Source organism: Oryctolagus cuniculus, chromosome 11 (genome assembly GCF_051225735.1).
Source record: "Oryctolagus cuniculus isolate XC-2025 breed Fujian yellow rabbit chromosome 11, ASM5122573v1, whole genome shotgun sequence".
In the NCBI taxonomy this organism is placed as follows: domain Eukaryota; kingdom Metazoa; phylum Chordata; class Mammalia; order Lagomorpha; family Leporidae; genus Oryctolagus; species Oryctolagus cuniculus.
The window spans coordinates 77,986,885-78,004,990 of record NC_142877.1 but is presented as its reverse complement, the minus strand read 5'-3'; the positions used below and the strand labels follow the sequence as shown (position 1 = coordinate 78,004,990).

The 18,106-nt window shown below is 40.0% G+C and overlaps 1 protein-coding gene and 1 long non-coding RNA gene across 3 annotated transcripts in view; one reads left to right on the top strand and one right to left on the bottom strand.

The window, feature by feature from the left end:
* The window catches only part of LOC108176667 (uncharacterized), a 73,022-nt gene that overhangs the window by 24,733 nt on the left and 30,183 nt on the right, over positions 1-18,106 (bottom strand). The window contains exon 3 of one of the 2 annotated variants that reach the window (XR_016216173.1): positions 852-1,259. The exons of the other annotated variant lie outside the window; for it this stretch is intronic. This is a non-coding gene — a long non-coding RNA (uncharacterized LOC108176667). Of the gene's footprint in view, positions 1-851; positions 1,260-18,106 lie in introns of those variants that run through there. 2 annotated transcript variants of the gene reach the window in all.
* LOC149123538 (uncharacterized) overlaps positions 1-18,106 on the top strand; it is a 178,329-nt gene that overhangs the window by 158,771 nt on the left and 1,452 nt on the right. The window lies entirely within an intron of this gene.

The window sequence follows — 18,106 nt, the reverse complement described above, 5'->3', positions numbered from 1 at the left end:
TGTATGTGTGTGTGAGAAAGAGAGAGACAGAGATAGACAGAGACAGAGAGACAGAGAAAGAGAGAGATCTTCCATCCACTGGTTCACTTCCCAAATGGCTGCAATAGCCAAGGCTGGGCTACACGGAAGCCAGGCGCTAGGAACTACATCTGGTCTTGCACATACATGGCAGGAACCTAAGCATTTGGACCATCATCTGCTGCTTTCTGAAGATCAGTGATGAGTCAAGTAGTTGGGTTAATGCCTCCCACATGGGAGATATGGAGTGAGTTCTTGGTTCTCAGCTTAAGCCCAGCCCAGTCTTGGCCTCTGCAGGCATTTGGGGAATGAATAGGCAATTGGGAGTGCTTGCTTGTGCGTGCTCTCTCTCTCTTTCTCTTTCTGTCTGCCCCACCCTAATCTACTTGTCTCTTTCCATGTCTCTTTGTCAAATAATAATAGGAAAATGGAATCAATATGGAGTAGTGACTTTTCAAGCTTGGAAATATGTCTAAAATTTTAAAATAACACCGATAATGCCAAGTACACATAGACATCATTTTTAAACCACTAGACTGCATTTATTTCCTAAAATGCCATTCTGTGTTCATTGTATATTTCTTCATGATTTGATGCTGACTTGCTGCATGACTTTGTCAATTCACCCAAATGTCAACAAAAGTTTAGAGTGCCTTAAATCTTCTGAGTTTGGATTTCTTCTAAAAGCAGAAAAATAAAATTTAGAAATAAATAACACATACAATTGCTTTAAGATAAAAATTCTAACAGATTTATCTTATACTTGTGTAAGTGTCAAAAATTTCAACCCATCTTCTCTGGGAGATTAGATCCATATACCAGTGATGTCACCATTTAAAAAATAGATTTATTTTATTTATTTGAAAGGCAGAATTGGAGAGAGAAGGAGACACAGAGAGATACTCCATCCACTGGTTCACTCTCCCAAATGGCTGTAATGGCCAGGACTGAGCTAGGCTGAAGCCAGGAACCAGGAGCTTCTTCCTAATCTCCCACGTGGGTGCAGGGGCCCAAGCACTTGGGCCATCTTCTGCTGTTTTCCCAGGCTTATTAGCAGGAAGCTGAATTGGAAGTGGAGCAACTAGCTGGGACTTGAACCAGACTCCAGTGGATGCCAGTGTCATAGGCAGTAACTTTACCTGTTACTCCACAAGACCAGCCCCCAGTGATATTCCCATTTTTCAGAGTGATTTGAGATCTTCATGGAACAGGAGGAAGCTTCTATTCTGGATAAGAAATTCCTTTGGAGATAGGAAAATCAGAATTTTCATTACAATACATTCTCTCTCTTCCTTTATCTCTATATTTCCCTCTCCCTTTTCCTCTCTCTCCTTCAGATTCTTTACAAGCCAGGTTTGGCTACACTGGCTCTGCCTAGCATACAGACCCACAAGGAGGTTCCCATGATGAGGTTATGTGAAATTGTAACTATACAAACATAATATAAAGTGCCTTCTTTGAGGATGAACTTGATTTTGTATCTGAGCCAAAAATTTACAAAGTATTTCAGCTTATTAAGATGGATATCTTTTGTTACAAGTGAGTACTGACTTTTGAGACTGATTTTTTTTCTTTCAGTTTGTGTACAGATGCCAAAGGTAAGTCAATGAAATAACTTTTTAAAAAGCGAAATGGGGGCCGGTGCTGTGGCATAGCAGGTAAAGCCGTCGCGTGCAGTACCGGCATCCCATTTGGGCGCCAGTTTGTGTCCCGGCTGCTCCTATTCCAAGCCAGCTCTCTGCTATGGCCTGGGAAAGCAGTGGAAGATGGCCCAAGTGCTTGGGACCCTACACCCCCTCGGGAGACCCAGAACAAGATCCTAGCTCCTGGCTTCAGATCAGCACAGCTCCTGTAGTTGCAGCCATTTGGGGAGTGAACCAGCAGATGGAAGACCTCTCTCTCTCTGCCTCTGCCTCTCTGTAACTCTATCTTTCAAATAAATAAATAAATCTTTTTAAAAAATATATAAATGATGTAGAGTAGTGTTACAACCTTAAAAAAAAAGAATTGAACTGCTCCAAGAAAGCCCAATGATACCTTTGTACAGACTTTACCATTTAATAAGTGCTTTGTACAGGCCATTTCACTTGAGCCTAATAACACTGTGAGCTATATTTTAATTTTATTCTCAGTTTACAGATGAGGAAATTGAGGATTATCTGTAAAGTGATACCAGGCCAGTTGTTAACCTTCTTGAGCCTTAAATTATCCACAGGGCAGGGTTTCAGTTCTACAAATCCCGAATCTGAAGTCCTCCCATGCTCGTGCACATATTTAGACTACTAGACATCTTCATTTCACTGATGAATGTACTGAAGCTATGTCAAGCTTGTCTGGATGTCTGGAGCAGTCCGAACAGCCGTGTTTTCTCGCCCCCTCAGGATGCCAGTGATCTGGGTTCATGCCATGTTTAAACTCATGTTCTTTGTGTCTGTGTCTTAGCAAGGGGCTATTTCCCACCCTGAAGTTTCATCTGATGGCCATTTGGCATACTGAAGAATGGACCCTTTGTGGGGGGAGAGGGGTCTATGAGATGGCCAGAAATAGAGGCTGAACTTGCTAGTTCTCAACGTCTTCCTTCAATTGTACTAAGGTCTGGCTCTGAAATGAGGCACCTGTTCATGCTTGCATTGCATGCTAAATAGTCACAGAGACAGGGTTCCTCATAGACTCCTAGGCCCCAGCTGGAATTCATTGTCTCTGATTTGCTAGCTGCACCTATAAACTCTGTCTTCCTTTCCACTCTTATTCTCTTCCTCCTTTTGTCACACACTCTAAGTGTCCACAGATGTCAAGTGTAGAAAAAGACATCTGGTGTTAATGCTTTAGTGCTGGCACCAAGGTACTTCCTGAAGAAGATAGGGCCCCTTGCTGAGTTGTTTTGCAGGCTGCCCATCTGTATTTATCACTACCTAGTGTTGACTCTCGATTCAAATGGCTTGACAACTTTTGAGCTGGCATGATGCCACCCAGGATATCAGTCAACGGGCCATCTAGCCATATCAAGTGTGGCTGCTAAGGGCAGGAATCCTGGCCAGGAATTTCTAAACTGCTGTCTGTGAAGAGGGTCCATGGATTTTGGCTGGGGAAAACTTCCAAAAATAAAAGCTAGATACCCATGCCATTTGTTTGGACTTTGTAGAAGAGTTATTAGTCATTAAGGAAGGGAGAGGGTGGTGGAGAAGACGGCATGAAATTAACTCTAATTAATCACTTTGACAAGCAGAAGGAAAATTGAGCCCAGTCTTCTGAGAACAATTGATATAACTCTAGGAAATGACCAAAAAAAGTACTTAGTCTTTAGTCTTACCAATCTATATTTATTTCTTAAGAAATTAGAGCTCAGACAAAAATAAGAGCTTGGAAAGTAAATAATGAAGTAATCTTTGGAGTATTGGAGTGTGTGCATACTTTGTTAGAATTTATATACAAGAGGGTCAAAATGAAGTCATTTGCTTCCATCTTTGTGATTATTCCACATAATGTTTACTGATGTAGAGCTTAGTGGAGAAGCAAATCATTGATCTTTAAGTCAGTGCTATGAGTGGCTTTGAGAGTTGTGAGGTCTTTCACTGGAAGTTGAGGGAAGGTGGGATATCTTTTTTTTAAATAAAGAACATGGATTTTTTAATCAAACAAAACTGGAGTTCATCCCTACTTTCCCATTGAATAGTTATTTTTCTTTTCTATGTTCTTTCATCTAAAAAAGAACCAATAGTAATCTAACTTCATAGGATTATTATGAAGAATAATTAAGTAATTAAAGACGTTTCTGGCATTAATAAGGTCGTAAGAAGTACTAATGAATAACAACTTGATCCACTATCTACATGATTCACCAAGGCTAGAATTTTTTGTGCTTGACTAGTCTTAGTGTTCTTATGGATTTTTATACCTGTTTTTCTTTTCCTTTTCCAGTGGTGTGTTGAAGTCAGCTCATGTTGGCTCACAGGAGTTAATTGTTACATTATAGGAATTTTGAGATCTAGCTGTTAAATATAATCTATTAAAAATGAAAAAGAACATATCATTTGTTGTATTTAAAACAAAATTTATAAATACTCATCACTTCCTAAGCATTTATTTATTTTGAATATAGAGTAATAGAAACAGAGGGATGGCAGGAGGGGGAGAGAGTGAGAGCGACAGTAGGGGAGAGGGAGAGTGAGAGCAAGAGAGAGATCTTCCATCTGCTGGTTCATTTCCCAAAAGGCCACAATGGCTGGGCTGGGACTGGACCAGGCTCAAGCCAGGAGCCAAGAACTTCACTCTGGGTAGGTGGCAGAGGCCCAAGTACTTGAACCATCATCTGCTGCCTTCCCAGAAGCCTAGTAACCAGGACTCAAACCAGCAACCTGATACGGAATGTGGGCCTCAGAAGTGGTGGCTTAACTTGTTGTACCAAATGCCGCCCCCTTCTTTAATTGTTTCGGTGCTATCTGTGCTCTTGAAGTGAGTTATGTCCTTTTTTTTTTTTTTTATGTGTTTTTAATGTCTTTTTGTATGGCAAAAATTCTGTAAAATCCATGTGCTAGTGTGCATCCATTTCCAACTTGGGTCAAAGACATCCCTCTAGTGGCTTCTATAAGACATTACCTTGCAGAAGTTGGTAAGTGCTGCAGCTTCAAGACTCCTTTCCAAAGAGCCAATTATTAAACACTTATCAGCATATAACTGTCTCTGACTATCTACATAAGCAAACTGGTTTGTACAAACCAATTAACAATGATTTCAATGGGTACCCTGAAATTTAGTTGTTTTTAAAATTAGATATTTATTACATACCATCAGAATTGAATGACTCACTGTTGTCTTACAGCAGGTCTGTTTAATTTATTTATATTAAGAAAGTTCTATGGCATTTGGGATGCTCTCAGTGAGACCATCTACAAATCCTTAAAGCCAATTTTTTCCTCCGAGCCCAACACTAACTATACCTGCTTTTCACATACAGACTTTTAGTAAATATTTGTTGAAAGAACAGATTTGTTACAGGTATGATTTTATCTTTATTAATTCCACAAATAACAAAATTGGGTTTCTTAAAAGACAAAATTACATCAGGCTGGCATTGTGGCACAGTGAGCTAAGCTGCTGTCTGCTACGCTGGCATCCTATATCAAAGCACCTGTTCAAGTCCCAGCTGCTCCACTCTGATCCAGCTTCTTGCTAATACACCTAATACACCTGGGGAAGCAGCTGAGGACACCCAAAGTACTTGGGACCCTGACACCCATGTGGGAGACCCAGGTGGAGCTCTGGGCTCCTGTGTTTGCCCTGGTCTAGACCCAGGAGTTGCAGCCATTTGAGGAGTGAATCCACAGATGGAAGCTCTCTCTTTCTCCTCCCACCCCGCCTCTCTATCACTTCCAAATAAATAAATGAATCTTGTTTTGTAAAATAAAAAATTAATTATAAAAAGTTAGTTTAAAGGTTTAATTGGTTTTCATTTGCAGTTCAAGAATTGGGCAGCCCATGGAACCAGGACAAGTTCAGAGTTCAAGTGATGCATTGTGGTCTGAAAGTATTTATGGAAAGGAAATAGAAATGAGAAGGACAATGTATGGGAGGTACAGAGACAGCTGATTGGTTATAGGTCAGTTTATCCATATTTGAATGTAGTTTGAACCATACGTCATTGAATCTCAGGTGCTGGATTGGCTGAGACTCTATTTGCCATTACAAAGTCAAACTTTCAGTTGGTTTATGTACAAAGTAGGATGCAGTTTGCTATGTAAGGGCTCACATTGAGAGGCAGTATCAGGCCAAATTTAGCTCAATTTAATAGTTTCAGTTTATGGGAGCCCAGATAAAAATTATTCTAATAAGTTACATATGATATGCAGAACCCTCCTTTTATGAATAAATCAAATGCACTACATTTTAAATATAATTCAAAGATATATTAAACAGTAAACTTTTCTTTCTTTTCTTTTCTTTTTTTTTTTTTTTTTTGACATGCAGAGTGAGAGACAGAAATAAAGGTCTTCCTTCCGTTGGTTCACCCCCCAAATGGCTGCTGCGGCCGGCATGCTGCGCCAATCCTAAGCCAGGAGCCAGGTGCTTCCTCCTGGTCTCCCATGCGGGTGCAGGGCCCAAGCACTTGGGCCATCCTCCACTGCACTCCCGGGCCACAGCAGAGAGCTGGAAACAGTAAACTTTTCATTTTCAGTGAAAATAAAATTTTATAAAACATTTCACCTAATAAGTTTTTAAATGGTACTTATTTAGCAAATATTTTGATTCTTATTGATTATTTAAGTACTGAAAGTTCACTTGTTCTTGATCTGGAAGGAATTATTAAAACGCCTACATTATTATTGTTTGTTTCCAACTATATGGAGATATAGAATTTTTTTTCTTACTGTTTATTTAAAGGTAGAGCAACAAACAGAGAGAGAGAGAGAGAGAGAGAGAGCAAGCTTTGATCTGCAGGTTCATTCCCCAAATGCCTGCAACAGCCAGGGCTGGGCCAGTCCCAAGCCAGGAGGCAGGAACTCCACAGGAGGAGGCAGGAACCCGGGTATTGAGCTATCACCTGCTGTCTCCCAGGCTGTGCATCAGGAGAAGGCTGGAACAGAAGTGGAGGCAGAGCTCTTCTCACGCACTCCAACATGGGATGCTGGCGTTGCAAGTGGTGGCTTAACCCACTGTGCCACAATGTTTGCCCCCTGCATATGTGCTTTTAAACAAAAGTGTTAATATGTAGCTGTGTATCTTTGTTTTTAAAATAAAGAATTTTTCAACCCAGTGCTTGTCACAAGTTGGCAAAGAAGCGTAATTCACACCCTGGCAATGAAGTGTTGTGGTGGGAAGAGAATGGATTTACATTGGGAAAAACTGCTGCTCTGTTGTGACTATGGTGCAACAATTACAGCTAGTATAAATAAATCTAGCATAACATGAGTAGTCCATGACACAGATCAGAATCTCCACCCTAAAATAATGCCAATTTAGCATAGGATTGTGTTGAGCTGAAGGCAAGCAAGGATCAACAGATAGAGGAAGAGTTCTGTATTCTCCACTAATCTGTCTAAAAACCGCAAAAATTTCCCTTGAGAAAGGCACCTTCTTTGTACCAGGAATAGAGGAGCAACTCTGTTCATCTAAAACTGGGGTGTTAATGCCAAGATGAGTTTGCTTAAGCCATCTTTACTAAAATAATCCTTATCTTCCATTCCTTACCCTGTATCTTTCCCAGCCATTTCCCCATATTCTATCATCTCCTGAAGCCCAAACTCCATTTATTTTATTAAAATGCTATATAACCCCTGAGTCTAACCATTTCTTTTCGACCCACTATAACGTATGCAAAATCAAAACTATGTCTCTTTCCTCTTGACAATTTGTCTTTTGTTAGTTTAATCTAAATATCTAGGTCTCCAAATGCTGAACATGTCAGTGGAGAAAATGGTTTTCCTTCATAACACTAAAATGCCATAGTTGTGAGGACTATATTAGCTTAAGATTTAAAAAAAATAAAATAATAAGAAGAATTTATAGAGCCAGCGCTGTGGCATAGAGGGGTGTGGCCGCCATCTGCAGTGCCAGCATCCAATATGGGTGCTGGTTCAAGTCACAGCTGCTCCACTTCTGATCCAGCTCCCTGTTGATGGCCTGGGAAAGCAGAGAAAAATGGCCCAAGTCCTTGGGCCCCTGTACCCGTGTGGGAGATTGGGAAGAAGCTCCTGGCTCCTGGCTTTAGCCCCTGCACCACATGGGAGACCTGGAAGAAGCTTCTGGCTCCTGGCTTTGGATCGGCACAGCTCCAGCTATTGCAGCCAATTGGGGAGTGAATCAGTGGATGGAAGACCTTTCTCTCTCTGTAACTCTGACTTTCAAATAAAATAAATAAATCTTTTAAAAGAAAAGAATTTACTTTGGTATCCATTAATATTTACATTTGGAAATACATTAATGTTTACATTTGGAAAGAGTGCTGCTCATCATTTAAGGGTTGTGACCATGAAGAGGCAAGTACAGTTAGCTATCCATAAACACAGATAGCTAAGGAAGAGATCAGGATACCTCAAAATATGAATTTGGGAACATGGCTTATTCCGAGCTGAAAGTAAGTAAGAAATTAAACTTAAGCTGATTGAGTAACTCCAGATAAATTGGTTATCAAAAAGCCTCCATATATGCAAAGGAAAAAATCCATAAGATCAAAATTCTTTGGAGTTGTTCACTTCCTCAGTTTTTTCTAAATAAAAACCATTCCCCCATCCAATGATCTGATATTCTACAACTCTTTTTCTCTTCATCAGCTGCCCACAGCCAAAATAAGCAAAGACAAAACAAGTTCTGGACTTCATCCTCCAGACTTCTCCAGACTTCTCTGTTTGATGTTCAAAGTCCTTCAAAAGTCCCCCAGGACCTTGTTTTTCCTTATTTGTTTTTCTTATTCAGCCCAAATGCCTTACTCCGGCCAAGCCAGGTTCTTGGTATCCTTTGACTCAGCAACACTCCTGACTTCTGCTTATCTTTACCCCAAATTTCCTCATTTCCACTTTTCTGCAAGTGAATTTGAAGATCGTCTTTACTGTTACAATTGTTCTTTTTTGAGGACATCTTGGTGGTCTTATATTATCATGTCTTACTCTTGATTTCCCCAACCTTTGAATTTCTTTTTTTTTTTTTTAATTTTAATTTTTTTTTGACAGGCAGAGTGGACAGTGAGAGAGAGCAACAGAGAGAAAGGTCTTCCTTTGCCGTTGGTTCACCCTCCAATGGCCGCTGCGGCCAGTGCACTGCGGCTGGCGCACCACGCTGATCCAATGGCAGGAGCCAGGTACTTATCCTGGTCTCCCATGGGGTGCAGGGCCCAAGTACCTGGGCCATCCTCCACTGCACTCCCAGGCCACAGCAGAGAGCTGGCCTGGAAGAGGAGCAACCGGGACAGAATCCGGCGCCCTGACCGGGACTAGAACCTGGTGTGCCGGTGCCGCAAGGCGGAGGATTAGCCTAGTGAGCCGCAGCACTGGCCGCAACCTTTGAATTTCTAAGCTTCTTATTCAAGATAGTTTTTATTGGAGCATTGGGTTTTCAGCCAGTTTATGTGAGTATATCTATCTCAGAATATGGAACTCTGACAGTTTCAATTTTCTTTTTAACTTTATTCAGTTGAAAGGCAGAGTTACAGGGAGAGAGAGACTGAGGTCTTCCATTTGTTGGCTTACTCCCCAAATGGTCACAATGGCTAGGGCTGGGGTCAGGCTGAAGCCAGAAGCCAGGAGCTACATCTGGGTCTCCTACATGGGTGCAGGGGCCCAAGCACTTGGGCCATCTGCTGCTGCTTTTCCCAGGCCATAGCAGGGAGTTGAATAGAAGTGAAATAGCTGGAACACAAACTGATGCCTCATATGGAACACTGGCATTGCACGTAGTGACTTTACCCACTATGCCACAATGCTGGCCTCAGTTTCAGTTTTCCATAAGTTTCTTCTTACCATACCTAGAGCCTAGTACAGTAACAAATATATAAAACACATTTTGTAAATGTTGGAATGTGTGTGTATCTGGTTCCTACAGTCATGGTTTTTTTCCATTCCAACTACTTTTTTCCTTCCTTTGCTTATCTCTGTGTGTGTCTATTTGAGAGAAAAATTAATCAAGAAACCTAATATTCCAGAATTATCATTTGATATTAAATAATAAATCTCTAACTCTTCATCAAATAGACATAAGGTCACTAAAACCTTACAAAGGTGTATGAAGTAAGCTTTTCTACAAATGAATAAAAGATATTTTTTTCTGATACAAGAATTTACAAAGAATGAGTTATATGAAAAATAAATCAGAGAGAGTGTAGTCTCAGGGAAGAGGGAGAAAACAGCGGAGGAAACTCTACCGAAATTAGAGGGACATGGTGGTACCACGTGGAGGGCATGGGCACCCACGGCTCAGGACTCCAACAGCTGAGAGCCTCTGCGCCGGTGCTGGAAAGTGAGGTGAGACCAGACTGCAGCATCCCAAGCCACTGGTGAAAAAGCAGCAACAAGAGCCTAGAGGAAACCTGGCTTGGAGCCCCATGGGGGAAAGTATACCAGCCAAACTAGAAGAGAAAAAAAGGATGAGACAGACATGTTTCTCTCTCCCCAATCACTTTCTTTCTTTTTTATTTATTTATTTATTTATTTATTTTGACAGGCAGAGTGGACAGTGAGAGAGAGAGACAGAGAGAAAGGTCTTCCTTTTTCCGTTGGTTCACCCCCCAAGTGGCCACTATGGCTGGCACGTGTGCCAATCCAAAGCCAGGAGCCAGGTGCTTCCTCCTGGTCTCCCATGCGGGTACAGGGCCCAAGCACTTGGGCCATCCTCCACTGCACTCCTGGGCCACAGCAGAGAGCTGGACTGGAAGAGGAGCAACCGGGACAGAATCCAGCGCCCCAACCAGGACTAGAACCCAGGGTGCTGGCACCACACGCGGAGGATTAGCCTAGTGAGCCACGGCGCCAGCCCGCCAATAGAATCTAACAACACATCAGAAAGATTACTCACCCAGACCAAGGAGGATTTATCCCTAGTATGCAGGCATGGTTCAACATTCACAAATCAATGTGATATACCACATTAACAAACTGCTGAACAAAAACCATATGATTATCTCAGGAGATGCAGAGAAAGCATTTGATGAAATACAACACCCTTTCATAATGAAAACTCTAAGTAAATTGGGTATAGAAGGAAGATTCCTCAACACAATCAAGGCAACTTACGACAAACTCACACCCAGCATCCTATTGAATGGGGAAAAGTTGGAAGCATTCCCACTGAGATCTGGTACCAGACAAGGATGTCCACTCTCACCACTGCTATTCAATATAGTCCTGGAAGTTTTAGCCAGAGCCATTAGGCAAGAAAAAGAAATCAAAGGGATACAAATTGGGAAGGAGAAAGTTGAATTATCCCTATTTGCAGACAGCATGATTCTATATATAGGGGACCCAAAGAACTCCACCAAGAGACTATTGGAACTCATAGAAGAGTTTGGCAAAATAGCAGGATATAAAATCAATACACAAAAATCAACAGTCTTTGTATACATAGACAATGCCAAAGCTGAAAAAAACTTCTAAGGTCAATCCCATTCACAATATATATAAAAAAATCAAATACCTTGGAATAAACTTAACCAAGGATGTCAAAGATCTCTACGATGAGAATTACAAAACATTAAAGAAATAGTAGAAGATATAAAAAATGGAAAAATCATCCATCTTCATGGATTGGAAGAATCAATATCATCAAAATTTCCATTCTTCCAAAAACTATTTACAGATTCAACATGATAACAATCACAATACCAAAGGCATTCTTCACAGATCTAGAAAAAATGATGCTAAATTCATATGGAGGCACAGAAGACCTTGAATAGCTAAAGCTTATACAACAAAAACAAAGTCAGAGGCATTACGATAACAGATTTCAAGACATACCACAGGGCAGTTATAATCAAAACAGCCTAGTACTGCTGCAAAAACAGATGGACAGACCAATGGAACAGAATAGAAACACCAGAAATCAATCCAAACACCTACAACCAACTTATATTTGATCAAGGAGCTAAAACCAACCCGTGGAGAAGAATGGTCTCTTCAACAAATGGTTCTGGGAAAACTGGATTTCCACATGCAGAAGTATGAAGCAAGCCCTTACCTTACACCTTACACAAAAATCCACTCAACATGGATTAAAGATCTAAATGTACAACTCGAAACCATCAACTTATTAAAGAACATTGGAGAAACCCTGCAAGATATTGGCACAGGCAAAGACTTCTTGGAAAAGACCCCAAAGGCACAGGCAGCCTTAGCCAAAATTAACAAGTGGGATTACATCAAACTGATAAACTTCTGTATGGTAAAAGAAACAGTCAGGGAAGTGAAGAGGCAACCAACAGAATAGGAGAAATTGCTTGCAAACTATGCAACTGATAAAGTATTAATAACCAGAATCTATAAAGAGATCAAGAAACTCCACAGCAAAACAAACAACCCACTTAAGAGATGGGCCAAGGATCTAAACAGACATTTTTCAAAAGAGGAAATACAAATGGCCAACAGACACATGAAAAAATGTTCAGGATCACTAGCTATCAGGGAAATGCAAATCAAAACTACAGTGAGGCTTTATCTGAAGCCAGTTAGAATGGCTTTCATACAGAAATCAACAAACAACAAATGCTGGCATGGATGTAGGGAAAAAGGTACATTAATCCACTGTTGGTGGGAATGCAAACTGGTAAAGCTACTATGGAAGACAGTTTGGAGATACCTCAGAAATCTGAATATAGTCCTACCATATGACCCAGCCATCTCACTACTTGGAATTTACCCAAGGGAAATGAAATCGGCAAATAAAAGAGCTATCTGTACTTCCATGTTTATTGCAGCTCAATTCACAATAGCAAAGACACGGAATCAATACCCATCAATGGAAGACTGGTAAAGAAATTATGGGATATGTACTCTATGGAATACTACAGAATGGTTAAAAAAAATAAAATCCAGCCATTTGCAACAAAATGGATGAATCTGGAAAAACATCATACTTAGTGAAATAAGCTGGTTCGAAAGGAACAAATATCATATATATGTTCTCCCTGATCTGTGACAACTAACTGAGCACCTAAAACGAAACCTGTAGAATTGAAATTGAGATTATGAGAAGCAATGATTTGATGAGCCCTTGTCCTAACTGTTGAGGAACAGCTTAATATCTTATTTTTATACTATTTTCTTTTTCTACATAATACAATTGGTTGAACTCTTTACTTTAAAAAATTTTAAAAAGATAAATCTAAGCTCAAGACTGATAAGCCAATTTTTAGATTTTGTAGTTGAATAACTGAATAGTTGTCTTTATGAGTAACTGAACATATTGAATATACTCAAAAACTTTCTGAAACTGAGGCTTGTCTTAACTTTAGTTCAGATGAGAAAAGGCATATATCTCTACTTACTATGATTTGAAAAACATTTGGCTTCCAAACTCATGCTGGACTTTAAATCCCAAAGTCATTAGTTAATGAATGACATGAAATTTCTAAGAGGGCAGGAACTGAATCTAATTATGGTGCGTAGGAGGTGGGCCTAGTGGGAGGTCCTTAGGTCACTGGGTGATGCTCTTGGAGAGTAATTCTCATAAGAGGGTTGATTAGAAACATGGAGTTGAGCCAAGCTTGTCTGCTTCCCAGATCGCCATGTGACCCTTTTTATATACTCTGGCATTGTCGTCCCCTGCACTCCAACCAGATGCTAAACCAGGGAGGCTTCCCCATCTTGGACTGTAAATTTCTAAAAACATGAGTCAAAATAAACCTCCTTCTTTCATGTGTAGCTTAGCTTAGGTGTCTTGTTATAGTAACAATAAGATGGCTATTTCACTAAAAAATAGAGGAAAATTGAAAATCCAGGTTTTTTTCTACTTAATTCCTCATAGTAAGAGTTAAAGGACAAAAGTATGAGGGCTAAATAATGTTCATAAATTTACATTTAACTTCATCTCTTCTTATTTTTCATGCAATTTACAATTTAGGATATTTGTCATTGTTTTTCCTTATAGCCCATCCTTTCCCCACCCACCCAGAGAGAGCCAAAAGGAAATGTTTGAAAAAAGAGAAACAAAGCAATTATTTGAAATTTTCTTTCTATCTGACCTCTTATTATTTCCCCCCTCTGCTTTCTCTCTGTTAACCAGTAAGACAATCCTTACATGGTGCATGTGTACCCTTTTAAAAGTAAGGCTTATAGTTTCTAAAACAATGCAGTTGAAGTATAAATGGAATTGAACTAAATAGACATGAAGTCATGGAAGATACAAGTTGATGTAACAGAAAAACAACAATTAAAGAGACAGAAAAAATGATATTCAATGTCATACCACTCTAAAGAAATAATAGGAAATATCTAGTCTTATGGTTCAACCACATTTCTTTTTTAAAAAAATTGTATTTATTTATTTGAAAGGCAGAGTTATTGGGGGAGGATGGTTAGAGAAGTCTTCCAGCCACTGGTTCACTCCGCAAATGGCTGCAATGGCCAGGGCTGGGCCAGGCAGAAGCCAGGAGCCTAGAACTTCATCCAGGTCTCCCACACAGGTGCAGGGGCCCAAGTACTCGGGCCATCTTCTGCTGCTTTCCCAGGCACATTAGCAGGGAGCTGCATCTGAAGTGGAGCAGCTGGGACTCAATCTGGCTGGCACTGCAGGCAGTAGCTTAACCTGCTATACCACAGCACCAGTTCCCCTACCACACTTCTTTGTTCCATGTAAACTTCATGAATAAAGACATGTATCACATTCAGAAAAGTTTATTCAACCACAGAAATCAGGTTGTGGAGGAAAACATTTGGAACCATAGAAATTGAATAGGCTTCTGTCCCATCAATGTTTTCATAGACGGAGAGAACATCTTTGATTGATAATCCACCTGATGCTTGTGGAATTAGAACAGGGATAGCCATTTGTACTTTGCAAACTTTAATTATTCTGACCTGATCTGATTTGAAAATCATGAGCATGTCCTTTTACAAACAAGAGGATTACACAGCTACTGGTAAGTACTTGCAATGGGGATGGCCAGTGACTGTAATTGAAAGCATGAAGGAGTTTTTATCATTTCTGCTTAAATTATCATCTCAAAGCCCAGTGTTTGTAATTTTGGTTTTTGCTTTGCACTAAGATAGGTCAAATCAAATTATTTCAAATAAATCACTTACTAAAACACAAAAGTGAAATAACAAAAGCACCCATTGTTACTCGCTCTCCCTCTGTCTCCTTCTCCTTAATTATGTTTTTCCACTTTTACCTTAAAAAAGAAAAGTCAGATGCCTCTCTCCTTTCGTGAACTGCCCTGGTTTCACTTCTATTTCCTGCCAACTGTTTTTTATTTTAAAGATGAAGTTTCTGGTACACTTAAGATGTACATTTGTCTTCTTGTCTATTTCTATGCCTGCCATGTAAATTTAGTACAGACACTCAAACACAGGTACTCAAACATTTAGGAGAATATCAGAACAGACAAAGCCCCCTAAAGTTGTAGAGAATCCCCTTTCCTTGTCAGTATAAGAGTGAAGCCACACCATTTCCTTGGCCCTAAGAAAAGTCAGGTAAAGAGAAAGACCCTTGGCTACAAATAGAATTGGATTTTTACAGTTAACTATTTCAAAACTCAAGCTGGGTCTTTGTGCATGTAAACCAGCAGCCAGCCGCATAAGATCTGTGGTTCAGACTCAAGTCTCTGAGTCCAGATTCTAGTCTCCTGTCTCTGGCTCACTCATCCTGGTCCTCAGGCAGAATCTCTTTCACTTTGTTTTAAAAGGGTTGCTCAGAAGCATCATATTAAATATGAAAAGAAAAAAGAGAGCAAGAACAAAAAAAAGAAAATCAAAAATTAAAAAAGAAGAAAAACAAAGATAAAAAAATAAATAAAATAAAAGAAATACCTTAAAATATCCTCCATTGTTTTTACAGTTTTGGCCATTAAGGACCTATAAGGCAGAAAAAAGTATTGATTTTTGTATTATCCCTTTTTTGTAACTCAATAAATGCTTCAAGTAAAAGTTTAATTTATGAAGCATTTGGGGAGTAAAAGTAGGGATTAAGTTGACCTCAGGTGTCTTGCTGAATACTTTCTACTAAGCGGAAGCTAGGAATACTTTTAGAAAGGAGTTTACCAAAGGCCGGCGCTGCAGCTCACTGGGCTAATCCTCCGCCTTGTGGTGCCGGCACACCGGGTTCTAGTCCCGGTCGGGGCGCCGGATTCTGTCCCGGTTGCCCCTCTTCCAGGCCAGCTTTCTGCTGTGGCCAGGGAGTGCAGTGGAGGATGGCCCAAGTGCTTGGGCCCTGCACCCCATAGGAGACCAGGAGAAGCACCTGGCTCCTGCCTTCAGGTCTGCGCAGTGCGCCAGCCACAGCGCACCGGCTGCGGCGGCCTTTGGAGGGTGAACCAACAGCAAAGGAAGACCTTTCTTTCTGTCTCTCTCTCTCTCTCTCTGTCCACTCTGCCTGTCAAAAAAAGAAAAAAGAAAAAGAAAAAAAAGTTTACCGAAGGCACCCTGAACACATAGAAGCCTGAGCATGTTCCATTCTTGGGTGCTTTCAGTTGTGCTTATTTTGGTGGTTGTCTTCCCCGGCAGCAAGACCAGGGATCCTCTTAGAATTTGCTCTAATAACCTGTTTTATGTTTATTCTCTGAGGAAAACATTTTTCTCCTTCTAGTATTAATTTGTGCTATTCAGCTCTGTTTCACTCCATATGAATGTATAACAGAAGCAATGTCACCTTCACCCAATAAGCTCTGAGCATGAATCCCCTTCAGATGAGTCATCAGTTTTCCTCTCTTAATGCATGTTGTAAGTTTGTTAAATTTATTATAAAGTGTGTCATCACTTAAGCAACTTCCATTTACTTCACTGGATTCTTGTTTGAATTTTCGGTTTTCTATCAACTAGAACACAGTATCTTACTAAACACAGAAACTCTGGCAACTTGGTAAACAAGCAAAAAACCCAACCAAAGAAGACAAAGTCCCTGATTCAATGGTGTTTTGCATTCCTGAACAAGATTCTAATGTCTTTAAGAACCTGGTTTCCTAAGAAATAGCATTGTATTGTATCAAATCCATGCCTGCATATGCACTTTAGCTCTTCCCACTTCCATTTCCAGGTTTTAAAATACTTTTGTTCAACATGATCAATCAATGTGAGCAAACATAATAAATTTGGAAATTCATAGAAATGATTGACACTTATGAAAGACAGAGGCACTTTCAAAGTGAAAGCAGTTTTTTACTTTAGGAAAGAAGTCTTTCAGACAATGATCCATGAAATCACACTGTGGTTCTCTTAAAAACTCTTCCTATTAAAGATTTCTTTCCCAGTACCACACATCACATGGGTATCAATAAAATGTCCCCTGCCTGGTGAACAGCTGTTGCTATTGGTTAAACTGATTGAAATAAGAGAGAATTACCGCCAGCTGCAAAACACATTCATGAGTGGTGAGAGAAACTGGCAGCTGCTATCCCTCTTGCTATAAATATTTTTAATTAAAATTTGCCTCCTGGTTTTCAATTTGCGTAATAGGAGGGATTTTTAGTTTGTTACTTCAGGGGTAAAGGGATGTCTTTCTTTTCAAGAGGAGCTGTTTAACTTTTTTATTAACAATAACTGTTAACAATAATGGTGGCATCCTGCTAGCTAATTTGAAAATGAACAGCACTGGGAAATTCATTCTTTTCTAAAGCCATGTGCACCCAAGAATTTAAAGGTTTAATGTTTTTACTTGTTAATGCTGACATTTCTAGATAAAAAAAAAATTCTCACTACCCATTGGAAATTCTTATGAACAGAAAAGATGGTGAATACAATTATCTTAGAAGTTTTGAAATAGGATCAGCATTAGAAATAACATGCACACACACACACACACACACACACACATGTTCTTACTGAAATTACACCCTTTGGTAAGACTCTTCTCCCAGTCTTGACAGTTCCTATCTTCTCATCAAACATCTTCTCTGACACAGGGATGCTCTCTGGAGTTCAATGTCTAGATCATTCTCCTCTGCACAGCCTTTCAGATGAACTCAAACCCTTTTATGGTATTAATTTTGATCTTTATACTAATGATGAACAAAATCTCATTCTCCATCCCTGTCTTCTCATCTTAGCCCCAGGCCTGCACCATGCTTGTATGTCTGGACTCCCCATGGCAAGCAAAACTCATTAGTCTCCCCACATCTGCTTCTCCTTCTGTCTTTTAATCTCGGCTGGTGGCACCACTGTCCTCTACATCACAGAAGCCTAAAGCCCTGGAGTCACCTGAGACTTATCTTTTCACTGTGCATTCTTGTCTAAATGGTGTCAGACTCTCAAAGCCCCAACGATTTATTTATTTACTTACTTACTTATTTCCTTCTTTTCTTCCTTCCTTGTTTCCTTCCTTTTTCTTTGCTTTCTCTATCTCTCTCCCTCTCCCTCCCAACCTCTCTTTCCCTTTCTTTTTAAAGATTTATTTACTTACTTGAGAGGCAGAGTTACAGATAGAGGAAGAAAGAGAGAAAGAGGTTTTCCATCCTCTG